Here is a 14,629-nt window from a genome sequence, read left to right on the forward strand (position 1 = left end):
GTCATGCATGATCACTTCACAAGGCAGTGAGTCATCAGAGCGGTTTTGCACACTTGTCAAACTCTGCCAGGCCATTCCCTCAGTTTCGTTGACCCAGTGTAGAATTCACCTTTAAAACTCCACAATTGTTTGCTTTTCTACAAGGTAAGAACAGAGTGCACCGTTCCCAGCGGCACTGCAATGCTAGGTCGATGCGTGGAGAGAAGGGAGCAAGCTCCAAATTTCTGCTCCTCTTGCCAAAAATCTGCTTAATATGTAGTCCTCATATAGAGGACATATCAGATATTAAACTGATAAGAACAGATACTACACATGATCTTAGCCAAAAGGCCGAGAAGCGATAATCCACAAGCGTTGGATGTCCACAGCAATCTCTTGGCGCAAATCTCCCTTGCTGTGGTACCCCGTTTGTAGGTGTGCATAACAATGGCTGCTGCTCATCACCTCCGCCTAAGCTCTCCTTTGTGGACACTTGATTTCTGACCTAGACAATTCTTTGACTTTTCACAATTTCATAAGGCTCAGCCATAAAGCAAAGCCTGCCAAAAATAGATTCAACTCATGTTTGTTCCTCTCCACGGAAGTCTTTAGTAAAAGGCGAAAGACTTGTGCGTTATGAAGAGAAACCAGAGTCAGCATGGCCCTCTGTTCGAGAGCAGCGGTGGAGCCTCTCGGTCACAGTCACCACCTACGCGGTGGGCCTCTCTTTGCTTTCCGCATGTCAGATTCTAGTATACAACATTCCCACCACGCCCCCATCTGCCAACCAAAATTATACAAGTCTTTATTTGCTCCTGCCCTGACTAGTGATTGGCTTTTAAGCCTTTTTAAGCGATACATCCCTGAACCACTTACATTGGGTCCAAAAAGCTGACTCTGCTTTCTCACCAAGTCTCCCAGAGGATCTTGAGTGAAAACCAGTTTCAGTTTTTGACAAACGCTTCTGATTCAATTTGGAATCCAGTTGAAGCTCATTGTGACCCCGTGCAGAGTCATGCATGATCACTTCACAAGGCAGTGAGTCATCAGAGCGGTTTTGCACACTTGTCAAACTCTGCCAGGCCATTCCCTCAGTTTCATTGACCCAGTGTAGAATTCACCTTTAAAACTCCACAATTGTTTGAGTGTTTGCTTTTCTACAAGGTAAGAACAGAGTGCACCGTTCCCAGCGGCACTGCAATGCTAGGTCGATGCGTGGAGAGAAGGGGGCAAGCTCCAAATTTCTGCTCCTCTTGCCAAAAATCTGCTTAATACGTAGTCCTCATATAGAGGACATATCAGATATTAAACTGATAAGAACAGATACTACACTTGATCTTAGCCAAAAGGCCGAGAAGCGATAATCCACAAGTGTTGGATGTCCACGCCAAGCTCTTGGCGCAAATCTCCCTTGCTGTGGTACCCCGTTTGTAGGTGTGCATAACAATGGCTGCTGCTCATCACCTCCGCCTAAGCTCTCCTTTGTGGACACTTGATTTCTGACCTAGATAATTCTTTGACTTTTCACAATTTCATAAGGCTCAGCCATAAAGCAAAGCCTGCCAAAATTAGATTCAACTCATGTTTGTTCCTCTCCACGGAAGTCTTTAGTAAAAGGCGAAAGACTTGTGCGTTATGAAGAGAAACCAGAGTCAGCATGGCCCTCTGTTCGTGAGCAGCGGAGGAGCCTCTCCGTCACAGTCACCACCTACGCGGTGGGCCTCTCTTTGCTTTCCGCATGTCAGATTCTAGTATACAACATTCCCACCACGCCGCCATCTGCCAACCAAAATTATACAAGTCTTTATTTGCTCCTGCCCTGACTAGTGATTGGCTTTTAAGCCTTTTGAAGCGATACATCCCTGAACCAATTACATTGGGTCCAAAAAGCTGACTCTGCTTTCTCACCAAGTCTCCCAGAGGATCTTGAGTGAAAACCAGTTTCAGTTTTTGACAAACGCTTCTGATTCAATTTGGAATCCAGTTGAAGCTCATTGTGACCCCGTGCAGAGTCATGCATGATCACTTCACAAGGCAGTGAGTCATCAGAGCGGTTTTGCACACTTGTCAAACTCTGCCAGGCCATTCCCTCAGTTTCATTGACCCAGTGTAGAATTCACCTTTAAAACTCCACAATTGTTTGCTTTTCTACAAGGTAAGAACAGAGTGCACCGTTCCCAGCGGCACTGCAATGCTAGGTCGATGCGTGGAGAGAAGGGAGCAAGCTCCAAATTTCTGCTCCTCTTGCCAAAAATCTGCTTAATACGTAGTCCTCATATAGAGGACATATCAGATATTAAACTGATAAGAACAGATACTACACTTGATCTTAGCCAAAAGGCCGAGAAGCGATAATCCACAAGTGTTGGATGTCCACGCCAAGCTCTTGGCGCAAATCTCCCTTGCTGTGGTACCCCGTTTGTAGGTGTGCATAACAATGGCTGCTGCTCATCACCTCCGCCTAAGCTCTCCTTTGTGGACACTTGATTTCTGACCTAGACAATTCTTTGACTTTTCACAATTTCATAAGGCTCAGCCATAAAGCAAAGCCTGCCAAAAATAGATTCAACTCATGTTTGTTCCTCTCCACGGAAGTCTTTAGTAAAAGGCGAAAGACTTGTGCGTTATGAAGAGAAACCAGAGTCAGCATGGCCCTCTGTTCGAGAGCAGCGGAGGAGCCTCTCCGTCACAGTCACCACCTACGCGGTGGGCCTCTCTTTGCTTTCCGCATGTCAGATTCTAGTATACAACATTCCCACCACGCCGCCATCTGCCAACCAAAATTATACAAGTCTTTATTTGCTCCTGCCCTGACTAGTGATTGGCTTTTAAGCCTTTTTAAGCGATACATCCCTGAACCAATTACATTGGGTCCAAAAAGCTGACTCTGCTTTCTCACCAAGTCTCCCAGAGGATCTTGAGTGAAAACCAGTTTCAGTTTTTGACAAACGCTTCTGATTCAATTTGGAATCCAGTTGAAGCTCATTGTGACCCCGTGCAGAGTCATGCATGATCACTTCACAAGGCAGTGAGTCATCAGAGCGGTTTTGCACACTTGTCAAACTCTGCCAGGCCATTCCCTCAGTTTCATTGACCCAGTGTAGAATTCACCTTTAAAACTCCACAATTGTTTGCTTTTCTACAAGGTAAGAACAGAGTGCACCGTTCCCAGCGGCACTGCAATGCTAGGTCGATGCGTGGAGAGAAGGGAGCAAGCTCCAAAAATCTGCTTAATATGTAGTCCTCATATAGAGGACATATCAGATATTAAACTGAAAAGAACAGATACTACACTTGATCTTAGCCAAAAGGCCGAGAAGCGATAATCCACAAGTGTTGGATGTCCACGCCAAGCTCTTGGCGCAAATCTCCCTTGCTGTGGTACCCCGTTTGTAGGTGTGCATAACAATGGCTGCTGCTCATCACCTCCGCCTAAGCTCTCCTTTGTGGACACTTGATTTCTGACCTAGACAATTCTTTGACTTTTCACAATTTCATAAGGCTCAGCCATAAAGCAAAGCCTGCCAAAATTAGATTCAACTCATGTTTGTTCCTCTCCACGGAAGTCTTTAGTAAAAGGCGAAAGACTTGTGCGTTATGAAGAGAAACCAGAGTCAGCATGGCCCTCTGTTCGAGAGCAGCGGTGGAGCCTCTCGGTCACAGTCACCACCTACGCGGTGGGCCTCTCTTTGCTTTCCGCATGTCAGATTCTAGTATACAACGTTCCCACCACGCCGCCATCTGCCAACCAAAATTATACAAGTCTTTATTTGCTCCTGCCCTGACTAGTGATTGGCTTTTAAGCCTTTTTAAGCGATACATCCCTGAACCAATTACATTGGGTCCAAAAAGCTGACTCTGCTTTCTCACCAAGTCTCCCAGAGGATCTTGAGTGAAAACCAGTTTCAGTTTTTGACAAACGCTTCTGATTCAATTTGGAATCCAGTTGAAGCTCATTGTGACCCCGTGCAGAGTCATGCATGATCACTTCACAAGGCAGTGAGTCATCAGAGCGGTTTTGCACACTTGTCAAACTCTGCCAGGCCATTCCCTCAGTTTCATTGACCCAGTGTAGAATTCACCTTTAAAACTCCACAATTGTTTGAGTGTTTGCTTTTCTACAAGGTAAGAACAGAGTGCACCGTTCCCAGCGGCACTGCAATGCTAGGTTGATGCGTGGAGAGAAGGGAGCAAGCTCCAAATTTCTGCTCCTCTTGCCAAAAATCTGCTTAATATGTAGTCCTCATATAGAGGACATATCAGATATTAAACTGAAAAGAACAGATACTACACTTGATCTTAGCCAAAAGGCCGAGAAGCGATAATCCACAAGTGTTGGATGTCCACGCCAAGCTCTTGGCGCGAATCTCCCTTGCTGTGGTACCCCGTTTGTAGGTGTGCATAACAATGGCTGCTGCTCATCACTTCCGCCTAAGCTCTCCTTTGTGGACACTTGATTTCTGACCTAGACAATTCTTTGACTTTTCACAATTTCATAAGGCTCAGCCATAAAGCAAAGCCTGCCAAAATTAGATTCAACTCATGTTTGTTCCTCTCCACGGAAGTCTTTAGTAAAAGGCGAAAGACTTGTGCGTTATGAAGAGAAACCAGAGTCAGCATGGCCCTCTGTTCGAGAGCAGCGGAGGAGCCTCTCCGTCACAGTCACCACCTACGCGGTGGGCCTCTCTTTGCTTTCCGCATGTCAGATTCTAGTATACAACATTCCCACCACGCCCCCATCTGCCAACCAAAATTATACAAGTCTTTATTTGCTCCTGCCCTGACTAGTGATTGGCTTTTAAGCCTTTTTAAGCGATACATCCCTGAACCACTTACATTGGGTCCAAAAAGCTGACTCTGCTTTCTCACCAAGTCTCCCAGAGGATCTTGAGTGAAAACCAGTTTCAGTTTTTGACAAACGCTTCTGATTCAATTTGGAATCCAGTTGAAGCTCATTGTGACCCCGTGCAGAGTCATGCATGATCACTTCACAAGGCAGTGAGTCATCAGAGCGGTTTTGCACACTTGTCAAACTCTGCCAGACCATTCCCTCAGTTTCATTGACCCAGTGTAGAATTCACCTTTAAAACTCCACAATTGTTTGAGTGTTTGCTTTTCTACAAGGTAAGAACAGAGTGCACCGTTACCAGCGGCACTGCAATGCTAGGTCGATGCGTGGAGAGAAGGGAGCAAGCTCCAAATTTCTGCTCCTCTTGCCAAAAATCTACTTAATATGTAGTACTCATATAGAGGACATATCAGATATTAAACTGAAAAGAACAGATACTACACTTGATCTTAGCCAAAAGGCCGAGAAGCGATAATCCACAAGTATTGGATGTCCACGCCAAGCTCTTGGCGCAAATCTCCCTTGCTGTGGTACCCCGTTTGTAGGTGTGCATAACAATGGCTGCTGCTCATCACCTCCGCCTAAGCTCTCCTTTGTGGACACTTGATTTCTGACCTAGACAATTCTTTGACTTTTCACAATTTCATAAGGCTCAGCCATAAAGCAAAGCCTGCCAAAATTAGATTCAACTCATGTTTGTTCCTCTCCACGGAAGTCTTTAGTAAAAGGCGAAAGACTTGTGTGTTATGAAGAGAAACCAGAGTCAGCATGGCCCTCTGTTCGAGAGCAGCGGAGGAGGCTCTCCGTCACAGTCACCACCTACGCGGTGGGCCTCTCTTTGCTTTCCGCATGTCAGATTCTAGTATACAACGTTCCCACCACACCGCCATCTGCCAACCAAAATTATACAAGTCTTTATTTGCTCCTGCCCTGACTAGTGATTGGCTTTTAAGCCTTTTTAAGCGATACATCCCTGAACCAATTACATTGGGTCCAAAAAGCTGACTCTGCTTTCTCACCAAGTCTCCCAGAGGATCTTGAGTGAAAACCAGTTTCAGTTTTTGACAAACGCTTCTGATTCAATTTGGAATCCAGTTGAAGCTCATTGTGACCCCGTGCAGAGTCATGCATGATCACTTCACAAGGCAGTGAGTCATCAGAGCGGTTTTGCACACTTGTCAAACTCTGCCAGGCCATTCCCTCAGTTTCATTGACCCAGTGTAGAATTCACCTTTAAAACTCCACAATTGTTTGAGTGTTTGCTTTTCTACAAGGTAAGAACAGAGTGCACCGTTCCCAGCGGCACTGCAATGCTAGGTCGATGCGTGGAGAGAAGGGAGCAAGCTCGAAAAATCTGCTCCTCTTGCCAAAAATCTGCTTAATATGTAGCCCTCATATAAAGGACATATCAGATATTAAACTGATAAGAACAGATACTACACTTGATCTTAGCCAAAAGGCCGAGAAGCGATAATCCACAAGTGTTGGATGTCCACGCCAAGCTCTTGGCGCAAATCTCCCTTGCTGTGGTACCCCGTTTGTAGGTGTGCATAACAATGGCTGCTGCTCATCACCTCCGCCTAAGCTCTCCTTTGTGGACACTTGATTTCTGACCTAGACAATTCTTTGACTTTTCACAATTTCATAAGGCTCAGCCATAAAGCAAAGCCTGCCAAAAATAGATTCAACTCATGTTTGTTCCTCTCCACGGAAGTCTTTAGTAAAAGGCGAAAGACTTGTGCGTTATGAAGAGAAACCAGAGTCAGCATGGCCCTCTGTTTGAGAGCAGCGGTGGAGCCTCTCGGTCACAGTCACCACCTACGCGGTGGGCCTCTCTTTGCTTTCCGCATGTCAGATTCTAGTATACAACATTCCCACCACGCCGCCATCTGCCAACCAAAATTATACAAGTCTTTATTTGCTCCTGCCCTGACTAGTGATTGGCTTTTAAGCCTTTTTAAGCGATACATCCCTGAACCAATTACATTGGGTCCAAAAAGCTGACTCTGCTTTCTCACCAAGTCTCCCAGAGGATCTTGAGTGAAAACCAGTTTCAGTTTTTGACAAACGCTTCTGATTCAATTTGGAATCCAGTTGAAGCTCATTGTGACCCCGTGCAGAGTCATGCATGATCACTTCACAAGGCAGTGAGTCATCAGAGCGGTTTTGCACACTTGTCAAACTCTGCCAGGCCATTCCCTCAGTTTCGTTGACCCAGTGTAGAATTCACCTTTAAAATCCACAATTGTTTGCTTTTCTACAAGGTAAGAACAGAGTGCACCGTTCCCAGCGGCACTGCAATGCTAGGTCGATGCGTGGAGAGAAGGGAGCAAGCTCCAAATTTCTGCTCCTCTTGCCAAAAATCTGCTTAATATGTAGTCCTCATATAGAGGACATATCAGATATTAAACTGATAAGAACAGATACTACACATGATCTTAGCCAAAAGGCCGAGAAGCGATAATCCACAAGTGTTGGATGTCCACAGCAATCTCTTGGCGCAAATCTCCCTTGCTGTGGTACCCCGTTTGTAGGTGTGCATAACAATGGCTGCTGCTCATCACCTCCGCCTAAGCTCTCCTTTGTGGACACTTGATTTCTGACCTAGACAATTCTTTGACTTTTCACAATTTCATAAGGCTCAGCCATAAAGCAAAGCCTGCCAAAATTAGATTCAACTCATGTTTGTTCCTCTCCACGGAAGTCTTTAGTAAAAGGCGAAAGACTTGTGCGTTATGAAGAGAAACCAGAGTCAGCATGGCCCTCTGTTCGAGAGCAGCGGAGGAGCCTCTCCGTCACAGTCACCACCTACGCGGTGGGCCTCTCTTTGCTTTCCGCATGTCAGATTCTAGTATACAACGTTCCCACCACGCCGCCATCTGCCAACCAAAATTATACAAGTCTTTATTTGCTCCTGCCCTGACTAGTGATTGGCTTTTAAGCCTTTTTAAGCGATACATCCCTGAACCAATTACATTGGGTCCAAAAAGCTGACTCTGCTTTCTCACCAAGTCTCCCAGAGGATCTTGAGTGAAAACCAGTTTCAGTTTTTGACAAACGCTTCTGATTCAATTTGGAATCCAGTTGAAGCTCATTGTGACCCCGTGCAGAGTCATGCATGATCACTTCACAAGGCAGTGAGTCATCAGAGCGGTTTTGCACACTTGTCAAACTCTGCCAGGCCATTCCCTCAGTTTCATTGACCCAGTGTAGAATTCACCTTTAAAACTCCACAATTGTTTGAGTGTTTGCTTTTCTACAAGGTAAGAACAGAGTGCACCGTTCCCAGCGGCACTGCAATGCTAGGTTGATGCGTGGAGAGAAGGGAGCAAGCTCCAAATTTCTGCTCCTCTTGCCAAAAATCTGCTTAATATGTAGTCCTCATATAGAGGACATATCAGATATTAAACTGAAAAGAACAGATACTACACTTGATCTTAGCCAAAAGGCCGAGAAGCGATAATCCACAAGTGTTGGATGTCCACGCCAAGCTCTTGGCGCGAATCTCCCTTGCTGTGGTACCCCGTTTGTAGGTGTGCATAACAATGGCTGCTGCTCATCACTTCCGCCTAAGCTCTCCTTTGTGGACACTTGATTTCTGACCTAGACAATTCTTTGACTTTTCACAATTTCATAAGGCTCAGCCATAAAGCAAAGCCTGCCAAAATTAGATTCAACTCATGTTTGTTCCTCTCCACGGAAGTCTTTAGTAAAAGGCGAAAGACTTGTGCGTTATGAAGAGAAACCAGAGTCAGCATGGCCCTCTGTTCGAGAGCAGCGGAGGAGCCTCTCCGTCACAGTCACCACCTACGCGGTGGGCCTCTCTTTGCTTTCCGCATGTCAGATTCTAGTATACAACATTCCCACCACGCCCCCATCTGCCAACCAAAATTATACAAGTCTTTATTTGCTCCTGCCCTGACTAGTGATTGGCTTTTAAGCCTTTTTAAGCGATACATCCCTGAACCACTTACATTGGGTCCAAAAAGCTGACTCTGCTTTCTCACCAAGTCTCCCAGAGGATCTTGAGTGAAAACTAGTTTCAGTTTTTGACAAACGCTTCTGATTCAATTTGGAATCCAGTTGAAGCTCATTGTGACCCCGTGCAGAGTCATGCATGATCACTTCACAAGGCAGTGAGTCATCAGAGCGGTTTTGCACACTTGTCAAACTCTGCCAGACCATTCCCTCAGTTTCATTGACCCAGTGTAGAATTCACCTTTAAAACTCCACAATTGTTTGAGTGTTTGCTTTTCTACAAGGTAAGAACAGAGTGCACCGTTACCAGCGGCACTGCAATGCTAGGTCGATGCGTGGAGAGAAGGGAGCAAGCTCCAAATTTCTGCTCCTCTTGCCAAAAATCTACTTAATATGTAGTACTCATATAGAGGACATATCAGATATTAAACTGAAAAGAACAGATACTACACTTGATCTTAGCCAAAAGGCCGAGAAGCGATAATCCACAAGTATTGGATGTCCACGCCAAGCTCTTGGCGCAAATCTCCCTTGCTGTGGTACCCCGTTTGTAGGTGTGCATAACAATGGCTGCTGCTCATCACCTCCGCCTAAGCTCTCCTTTGTGGACACTTGATTTCTGACCTAGACAATTCTTTGACTTTTCACAATTTCATAAGGCTCAGCCATAAAGCAAAGCCTGCCAAAATTAGATTCAACTCATGTTTGTTCCTCTCCACGGAAGTCTTTAGTAAAAGGCGAAAGACTTGTGTGTTATGAAGAGAAACCAGAGTCAGCATGGCCCTCTGTTCGAGAGCAGCGGAGGAGGCTCTCCGTCACAGTCACCACCTACGCGGTGGGCCTCTCTTTGCTTTCCGCATGTCAGATTCTAGTATACAACGTTCCCACCACACCGCCATCTGCCAACCAAAATTATACAAGTCTTTATTTGCTCCTGCCCTGACTAGTGATTGGCTTTTAAGCCTTTTTAAGCGATACATCCCTGAACCAATTACATTGGGTCCAAAAAGCTGACTCTGCTTTCTCACCAAGTCTCCCAGAGGATCTTGAGTGAAAACCAGTTTCAGTTTTTGACAAACGCTTCTGATTCAATTTGGAATCCAGTTGAAGCTCATTGTGACCCCGTGCAGAGTCATGCATGATCACTTCACAAGGCAGTGAGTCATCAGAGCGGTTTTGCACACTTGTCAAACTCTGCCAGGCCATTCCCTCAGTTTCATTGACCCAGTGTAGAATTCACCTTTAAAACTCCACAATTGTTTGAGTGTTTGCTTTTCTACAAGGTAAGAACAGAGTGCACCGTTCCCAGCGGCACTGCAATGCTAGGTCGATGCGTGGAGAGAAGGGAGCAAGCTCGAAAAATCTGCTCCTCTTGCCAAAAATCTGCTTAATATGTAGCCCTCATATAAAGGACATATCAGATATTAAACTGATAAGAACAGATACTACACTTGATCTTAGCCAAAAGGCCGAGAAGCGATAATCCACAAGTGTTGGATGTCCACGCCAAGCTCTTGGCGCAAATCTCCCTTGCTGTGGTACCCCGTTTGTAGGTGTGCATAACAATGGCTGCTGCTCATCACCTCCGCCTAAGCTCTCCTTTGTGGACACTTGATTTCTGACCTAGACAATTCTTTGACTTTTCACAATTTCATAAGGCTCAGCCATAAAGCAAAGCCTGCCAAAAATAGATTCAACTCATGTTTGTTCCTCTCCACGGAAGTCTTTAGTAAAAGGCGAAAGACTTGTGCGTTATGAAGAGAAACCAGAGTCAGCATGGCCCTCTGTTTGAGAGCAGCGGTGGAGCCTCTCGGTCACAGTCACCACCTACGCGGTGGGCCTCTCTTTGCTTTCCGCATGTCAGATTCTAGTATACAACATTCCCACCACGCCGCCATCTGCCAACCAAAATTATACAAGTCTTTATTTGCTCCTGCCCTGACTAGTGATTGGCTTTTAAGCCTTTTTAAGCGATACATCCCTGAACCAATTACATTGGGTCCAAAAAGCTGACTCTGCTTTCTCACCAAGTCTCCCAGAGGATCTTGAGTGAAAACCAGTTTCAGTTTTTGACAAACGCTTCTGATTCAATTTGGAATCCAGTTGAAGCTCATTGTGACCCCGTGCAGAGTCATGCATGATCACTTCACAAGGCAGTGAGTCATCAGAGCGGTTTTGCACACTTGTCAAACTCTGCCAGGCCATTCCCTCAGTTTCGTTGACCCAGTGTAGAATTCACCTTTAAAACTCCACAATTGTTTGAGTGTTTGCTTTTCTACAAGGTAAGAACAGAGTGCACCGTTCCCAGCGGCACTGCAATGCTAGGTCGATGCGTGGAGAGAAGGGAGCAAGCTCCAAATTTCTGCTCCTCTTGCCAAAAATCTGCTTAATATGTAGTCCTCATATAGAGGACATATCAGATATTAAACTGATAAGAACAGATACTACACATGATCTTAGCCAAAAGGCCGAGAAGCGATAATCCACAAGTGTTGGATGTCCACAGCAATCTCTTGGCGCAAATCTCCCTTGCTGTGGTACCCCGTTTGTAGGTGTGCATAACAATGGCTGCTGCTCATCACCTCCGCCTAAGCTCTCCTTTGTGGACACTTGATTTCTGACCTAGACAATTCTTTGACTTTTCACAATTTCATAAGGCTCAGCCATAAAGCAAAGCCTGCCAAAATTAGATTCAACTCATGTTTGTTCCTCTCCACGGAAGTCTTTAGTAAAAGGCGAAAGACTTGTGCGTTATGAAGAGAAACCAGAGTCAGCATGGCCCTCTGTTCGAGAGCAGCGGAGGAGCCTCTCCGTCACAGTCACCACCTACGCGGTGGGCCTCTCTTTGCTTTCCGCATGTCAGATTCTAGTATACAACGTTCCCACCACGCCGCCATCTGCCAACCAAAATTATACAAGTCTTTATTTGCTCCTGCCCTGACTAGTGATTGGCTTTTAAGCCTTTTTAAGCGATACATCCCTGAACCAATTACATTGGGTCCAAAAAGCTGACTCTGCTTTCTCACCAAGTCTCCCAGAGGATCTTGAGTGAAAACCAGTTTCAGTTTTTGACAAACGCTTCTGATTCAATTTGGAATCCAGTTGAAGCTCATTGTGACCCCGTGCAGAGTCATGCATGATCACTTCACAAGGCAGTGAGTCATCAGAGCGGTTTTGCACACTTGTCAAACTCTGCCAGGCCATTCCCTCAGTTTCATTGACCCAGTGTAGAATTCACCTTTAAAACTCCACAATTGTTTGAGTGTTTGCTTTTCTACAAGGTAAGAACAGAGTGCACCGTTCCCAGCGGCACTGCAATGCTAGGTTGATGCGTGGAGAGAAGGGAGCAAGCTCCAAATTTCTGCTCCTCTTGCCAAAAATCTGCTTAATATGTAGTCCTCATATAGAGGACATATCAGATATTAAACTGAAAAGAACAGATACTACACTTGATCTTAGCCAAAAGGCCGAGAAGCGATAATCCACAAGTGTTGGATGTCCACGCCAAGCTCTTGGCGCAAATCTCCCTTGCTGTGGTACCCCGTTTGTAGGTGTGCATAACAATGGCTGCTGCTCATCACTTCCGCCTAAGCTCTCCTTTGTGGACACTTGATTTCTGACCTAGACAATTCTTTGACTTTTCACAATTTCATAAGGCTCAGCCATAAAGCAAAGCCTGCCAAAATTAGATTCAACTCATGTTTGTTCCTCTCCACGGAAGTCTTTAGTAAAAGGCGAAAGACTTGTGCGTTATGAAGAGAAACCAGAGTCAGCATGGCCCTCTGTTCGTGAGCAGCGGAGGAGCCTCTCCGTCACAGTCACCACCTACGCGGTGGGCCTCTCTTTGCTTTCCGCATGTCAGATTCTAGTATACAACATTCCCACCACGCCCCCATCTGCCAACCAAAATTATACAAGTCTTTATTTGCTCCTGCCCTGACTAGTGATTGGCTTTTAAGCCTTTTTAAGCGATACATCCCTGAACCACTTACATTGGGTCCAAAAAGCTGACTCTGCTTTCTCACCAAGTCTCCCAGAGGATCTTGAGTGAAAACCAGTTTCAGTTTTTGACAAACGCTTCTGATTCAATTTGGAATCCAGTTGAAGCTCATTGTGACCCCGTGCAGAGTCATGCATGATCACTTCACAAGGCAGTGAGTCATCAGAGCGGTTTTGCACACTTGTCAAACTCTGCCAGACCATTCCCTCAGTTTCATTGACCCAGTGTAGAATTCACCTTTAAAACTCCACAATTGTTTGAGTGTTTGCTTTTCTACAAGGTAAGAACAGAGTGCACCGTTACCAGCGGCACTGCAATGCTAGGTCGATGCGTGGAGAGAAGGGAGCAAGCTCCAAATTTCTGCTCCTCTTGCCAAAAATCTACTTAATATGTAGTACTCATATAGAGGACATATCAGATATTAAACTGAAAAGAACAGATACTACACTTGATCTTAGCCAAAAGGCCGAGAAGCGATAATCCACAAGTATTGGATGTCCACGCCAAGCTCTTGGCGCAAATCTCCCTTGCTGTGGTACCCCGTTTGTAGGTGTGCATAACAATGGCTGCTGCTCATCACCTCCGCCTAAGCTCTCCTTTGTGGACACTTGATTTCTGACCTAGACAATTCTTTGACTTTTCACAATTTCATAAGGCTCAGCCATAAAGCAAAGCCTGCCAAAATTAGATTCAACTCATGTTTGTTCCTCTCCACGGAAGTCTTTAGTAAAAGGCGAAAGACTTGTGTGTTATGAAGAGAAACCAGAGTCAGCATGGCCCTCTGTTCGAGAGCAGCGGAGGAGGCTCTCCGTCACAGTCACCACCTACGCGGTGGGCCTCTCTTTGCTTTCCGCATGTCAGATTCTAGTATACAACGTTCCCACCACACCGCCATCTGCCAACCAAAATTATACAAGTCTTTATTTGCTCCTGCCCTGACTAGTGATTGGCTTTTAAGCCTTTTTAAGCGATACATCCCTGAACCAATTACATTGGGTCCAAAAAGCTGACTCTGCTTTCTCACCAAGTCTCCCAGAGGATCTTGAGTGAAAACCAGTTTCAGTTTTTGACAAACGCTTCTGATTCAATTTGGAATCCAGTTGAAGCTCATTGTGACCCCGTGCAGAGTCATGCATGATCACTTCACAAGGCAGTGAGTCATCAGAGCGGTTTTGCACACTTGTCAAACTCTGCCAGGCCATTCCCTCAGTTTCATTGACCCAGTGTAGAATTCACCTTTAAAACTCCACAATTGTTTGAGTGTTTGCTTTTCTACAAGGTAAGAACAGAGTGCACCGTTCCCAGCGGCACTGCAATGCTAGGTCGATGCGTGGAGAGAAGGGAGCAAGCTCGAAAAATCTGCTCCTCTTGCCAAAAATCTGCTTAATATGTAGCCCTCATATAAAGGACATATCAGATATTAAACTGATAAGAACAGATACTACACTTGATCTTAGCCAAAAGGCCGAGAAGCGATAATCCACAAGTGTTGGATGTCCACGCCAAGCTCTTGGCGCAAATCTCCCTTGCTGTGGTACCCCGTTTGTAGGTGTGCATAACAATGGCTGCTGCTCATCACCTCCGCCTAAGCTCTCCTTTGTGGACACTTGATTTCTGACCTAGACAATTCTTTGACTTTTCACAATTTCATAAGGCTCAGCCATAAAGCAAAGCCTGCCAAAATTAGATTCAACTCATGTTTGTTCCTCTCCACGGAAGTCTTTAGTAAAAGGCGAAAGACTTGTGTGTTATGAAGAGAAACCAGAGTCAGCATGGCCCTCTGTTCGAGAGCAGCGGAGGAGGCTCTCCGTCACAGTCACCAC

At 45.6% G+C, this 14,629-nt stretch overlaps 29 non-coding genes and 1 pseudogene across 29 annotated transcripts; all 30 read right to left on the reverse strand.

Moving 5' to 3' along the window:
• Window positions 1-150: 150 nt before the first annotated feature.
• On the reverse strand, window positions 151-342 carry LOC128427439 (U2 spliceosomal RNA). The gene has a single exon (XR_008333343.1). It is a non-coding gene; the product is annotated as a U2 spliceosomal RNA (small nuclear RNA).
• A 180-nt stretch (window positions 343-522) lies between these two features.
• LOC128427737 (U5 spliceosomal RNA) lies at window positions 523-635 on the reverse strand. Its single transcript, XR_008333590.1, has one exon. It is a non-coding gene; the product is annotated as a U5 spliceosomal RNA (small nuclear RNA).
• Window positions 636-1,149: 514 nt separating this feature from the next.
• Window positions 1,150-1,341, reverse strand: LOC128427532 (U2 spliceosomal RNA). Its single transcript, XR_008333427.1, has one exon. It is a non-coding gene; the product is annotated as a U2 spliceosomal RNA (small nuclear RNA).
• A 176-nt stretch (window positions 1,342-1,517) lies between these two features.
• Window positions 1,518-1,634, reverse strand: LOC128427802 (U5 spliceosomal RNA). Its single transcript, XR_008333648.1, has one exon. It is a non-coding gene; the product is annotated as a U5 spliceosomal RNA (small nuclear RNA).
• A 506-nt stretch (window positions 1,635-2,140) lies between these two features.
• On the reverse strand, window positions 2,141-2,332 carry LOC128427712 (U2 spliceosomal RNA). The gene has a single exon (XR_008333567.1). It is a non-coding gene; the product is annotated as a U2 spliceosomal RNA (small nuclear RNA).
• Window positions 2,333-2,512: 180 nt separating this feature from the next.
• Window positions 2,513-2,625, reverse strand: LOC128427738 (U5 spliceosomal RNA). The gene has a single exon (XR_008333591.1). It is a non-coding gene; the product is annotated as a U5 spliceosomal RNA (small nuclear RNA).
• Window positions 2,626-3,131: 506 nt separating this feature from the next.
• On the reverse strand, window positions 3,132-3,303 carry LOC128427640 (uncharacterized; annotated as a pseudogene).
• Window positions 3,304-3,479: 176 nt separating this feature from the next.
• Window positions 3,480-3,596, reverse strand: LOC128427803 (U5 spliceosomal RNA). Its single transcript, XR_008333649.1, has one exon. It is a non-coding gene; the product is annotated as a U5 spliceosomal RNA (small nuclear RNA).
• Window positions 3,597-4,110: 514 nt separating this feature from the next.
• Window positions 4,111-4,302, reverse strand: LOC128427596 (U2 spliceosomal RNA). Its single transcript, XR_008333485.1, has one exon. It is a non-coding gene; the product is annotated as a U2 spliceosomal RNA (small nuclear RNA).
• Window positions 4,303-4,478: 176 nt separating this feature from the next.
• Window positions 4,479-4,595, reverse strand: LOC128427805 (U5 spliceosomal RNA). Its single transcript, XR_008333651.1, has one exon. It is a non-coding gene; the product is annotated as a U5 spliceosomal RNA (small nuclear RNA).
• Window positions 4,596-5,109: 514 nt separating this feature from the next.
• Window positions 5,110-5,301, reverse strand: LOC128427616 (U2 spliceosomal RNA). The gene has a single exon (XR_008333503.1). It is a non-coding gene; the product is annotated as a U2 spliceosomal RNA (small nuclear RNA).
• A 176-nt stretch (window positions 5,302-5,477) lies between these two features.
• LOC128427902 (U5 spliceosomal RNA) lies at window positions 5,478-5,594 on the reverse strand. Its single transcript, XR_008333739.1, has one exon. It is a non-coding gene; the product is annotated as a U5 spliceosomal RNA (small nuclear RNA).
• A 514-nt stretch (window positions 5,595-6,108) lies between these two features.
• On the reverse strand, window positions 6,109-6,300 carry LOC128427610 (U2 spliceosomal RNA). Its single transcript, XR_008333497.1, has one exon. It is a non-coding gene; the product is annotated as a U2 spliceosomal RNA (small nuclear RNA).
• Window positions 6,301-6,480: 180 nt separating this feature from the next.
• Window positions 6,481-6,593, reverse strand: LOC128427739 (U5 spliceosomal RNA). Its single transcript, XR_008333592.1, has one exon. It is a non-coding gene; the product is annotated as a U5 spliceosomal RNA (small nuclear RNA).
• A 505-nt stretch (window positions 6,594-7,098) lies between these two features.
• On the reverse strand, window positions 7,099-7,290 carry LOC128427440 (U2 spliceosomal RNA). Its single transcript, XR_008333344.1, has one exon. It is a non-coding gene; the product is annotated as a U2 spliceosomal RNA (small nuclear RNA).
• Window positions 7,291-7,466: 176 nt separating this feature from the next.
• LOC128427806 (U5 spliceosomal RNA) lies at window positions 7,467-7,583 on the reverse strand. The gene has a single exon (XR_008333652.1). It is a non-coding gene; the product is annotated as a U5 spliceosomal RNA (small nuclear RNA).
• A 514-nt stretch (window positions 7,584-8,097) lies between these two features.
• On the reverse strand, window positions 8,098-8,289 carry LOC128427597 (U2 spliceosomal RNA). Its single transcript, XR_008333486.1, has one exon. It is a non-coding gene; the product is annotated as a U2 spliceosomal RNA (small nuclear RNA).
• A 176-nt stretch (window positions 8,290-8,465) lies between these two features.
• On the reverse strand, window positions 8,466-8,582 carry LOC128427807 (U5 spliceosomal RNA). Its single transcript, XR_008333653.1, has one exon. It is a non-coding gene; the product is annotated as a U5 spliceosomal RNA (small nuclear RNA).
• A 514-nt stretch (window positions 8,583-9,096) lies between these two features.
• On the reverse strand, window positions 9,097-9,288 carry LOC128427617 (U2 spliceosomal RNA). Its single transcript, XR_008333504.1, has one exon. It is a non-coding gene; the product is annotated as a U2 spliceosomal RNA (small nuclear RNA).
• Window positions 9,289-9,464: 176 nt separating this feature from the next.
• On the reverse strand, window positions 9,465-9,581 carry LOC128427903 (U5 spliceosomal RNA). Its single transcript, XR_008333740.1, has one exon. It is a non-coding gene; the product is annotated as a U5 spliceosomal RNA (small nuclear RNA).
• A 514-nt stretch (window positions 9,582-10,095) lies between these two features.
• On the reverse strand, window positions 10,096-10,287 carry LOC128427611 (U2 spliceosomal RNA). The gene has a single exon (XR_008333498.1). It is a non-coding gene; the product is annotated as a U2 spliceosomal RNA (small nuclear RNA).
• A 180-nt stretch (window positions 10,288-10,467) lies between these two features.
• LOC128427740 (U5 spliceosomal RNA) lies at window positions 10,468-10,580 on the reverse strand. The gene has a single exon (XR_008333593.1). It is a non-coding gene; the product is annotated as a U5 spliceosomal RNA (small nuclear RNA).
• A 514-nt stretch (window positions 10,581-11,094) lies between these two features.
• On the reverse strand, window positions 11,095-11,286 carry LOC128427442 (U2 spliceosomal RNA). The gene has a single exon (XR_008333346.1). It is a non-coding gene; the product is annotated as a U2 spliceosomal RNA (small nuclear RNA).
• Window positions 11,287-11,462: 176 nt separating this feature from the next.
• On the reverse strand, window positions 11,463-11,579 carry LOC128427808 (U5 spliceosomal RNA). The gene has a single exon (XR_008333654.1). It is a non-coding gene; the product is annotated as a U5 spliceosomal RNA (small nuclear RNA).
• A 514-nt stretch (window positions 11,580-12,093) lies between these two features.
• Window positions 12,094-12,285, reverse strand: LOC128427599 (U2 spliceosomal RNA). Its single transcript, XR_008333487.1, has one exon. It is a non-coding gene; the product is annotated as a U2 spliceosomal RNA (small nuclear RNA).
• A 176-nt stretch (window positions 12,286-12,461) lies between these two features.
• LOC128427810 (U5 spliceosomal RNA) lies at window positions 12,462-12,578 on the reverse strand. Its single transcript, XR_008333655.1, has one exon. It is a non-coding gene; the product is annotated as a U5 spliceosomal RNA (small nuclear RNA).
• A 514-nt stretch (window positions 12,579-13,092) lies between these two features.
• On the reverse strand, window positions 13,093-13,284 carry LOC128427618 (U2 spliceosomal RNA). The gene has a single exon (XR_008333505.1). It is a non-coding gene; the product is annotated as a U2 spliceosomal RNA (small nuclear RNA).
• Window positions 13,285-13,460: 176 nt separating this feature from the next.
• Window positions 13,461-13,577, reverse strand: LOC128427904 (U5 spliceosomal RNA). Its single transcript, XR_008333741.1, has one exon. It is a non-coding gene; the product is annotated as a U5 spliceosomal RNA (small nuclear RNA).
• Window positions 13,578-14,091: 514 nt separating this feature from the next.
• On the reverse strand, window positions 14,092-14,283 carry LOC128427612 (U2 spliceosomal RNA). Its single transcript, XR_008333499.1, has one exon. It is a non-coding gene; the product is annotated as a U2 spliceosomal RNA (small nuclear RNA).
• Window positions 14,284-14,459: 176 nt separating this feature from the next.
• Window positions 14,460-14,576, reverse strand: LOC128427905 (U5 spliceosomal RNA). Its single transcript, XR_008333742.1, has one exon. It is a non-coding gene; the product is annotated as a U5 spliceosomal RNA (small nuclear RNA).
• Window positions 14,577-14,629: the final 53 nt, after the last annotated feature.

Source organism: Pleuronectes platessa, chromosome 21, assembly GCF_947347685.1.
Source record: "Pleuronectes platessa chromosome 21, fPlePla1.1, whole genome shotgun sequence".
Taxonomy (NCBI): Eukaryota; Metazoa; Chordata; class Actinopteri; order Pleuronectiformes; family Pleuronectidae; genus Pleuronectes; species Pleuronectes platessa.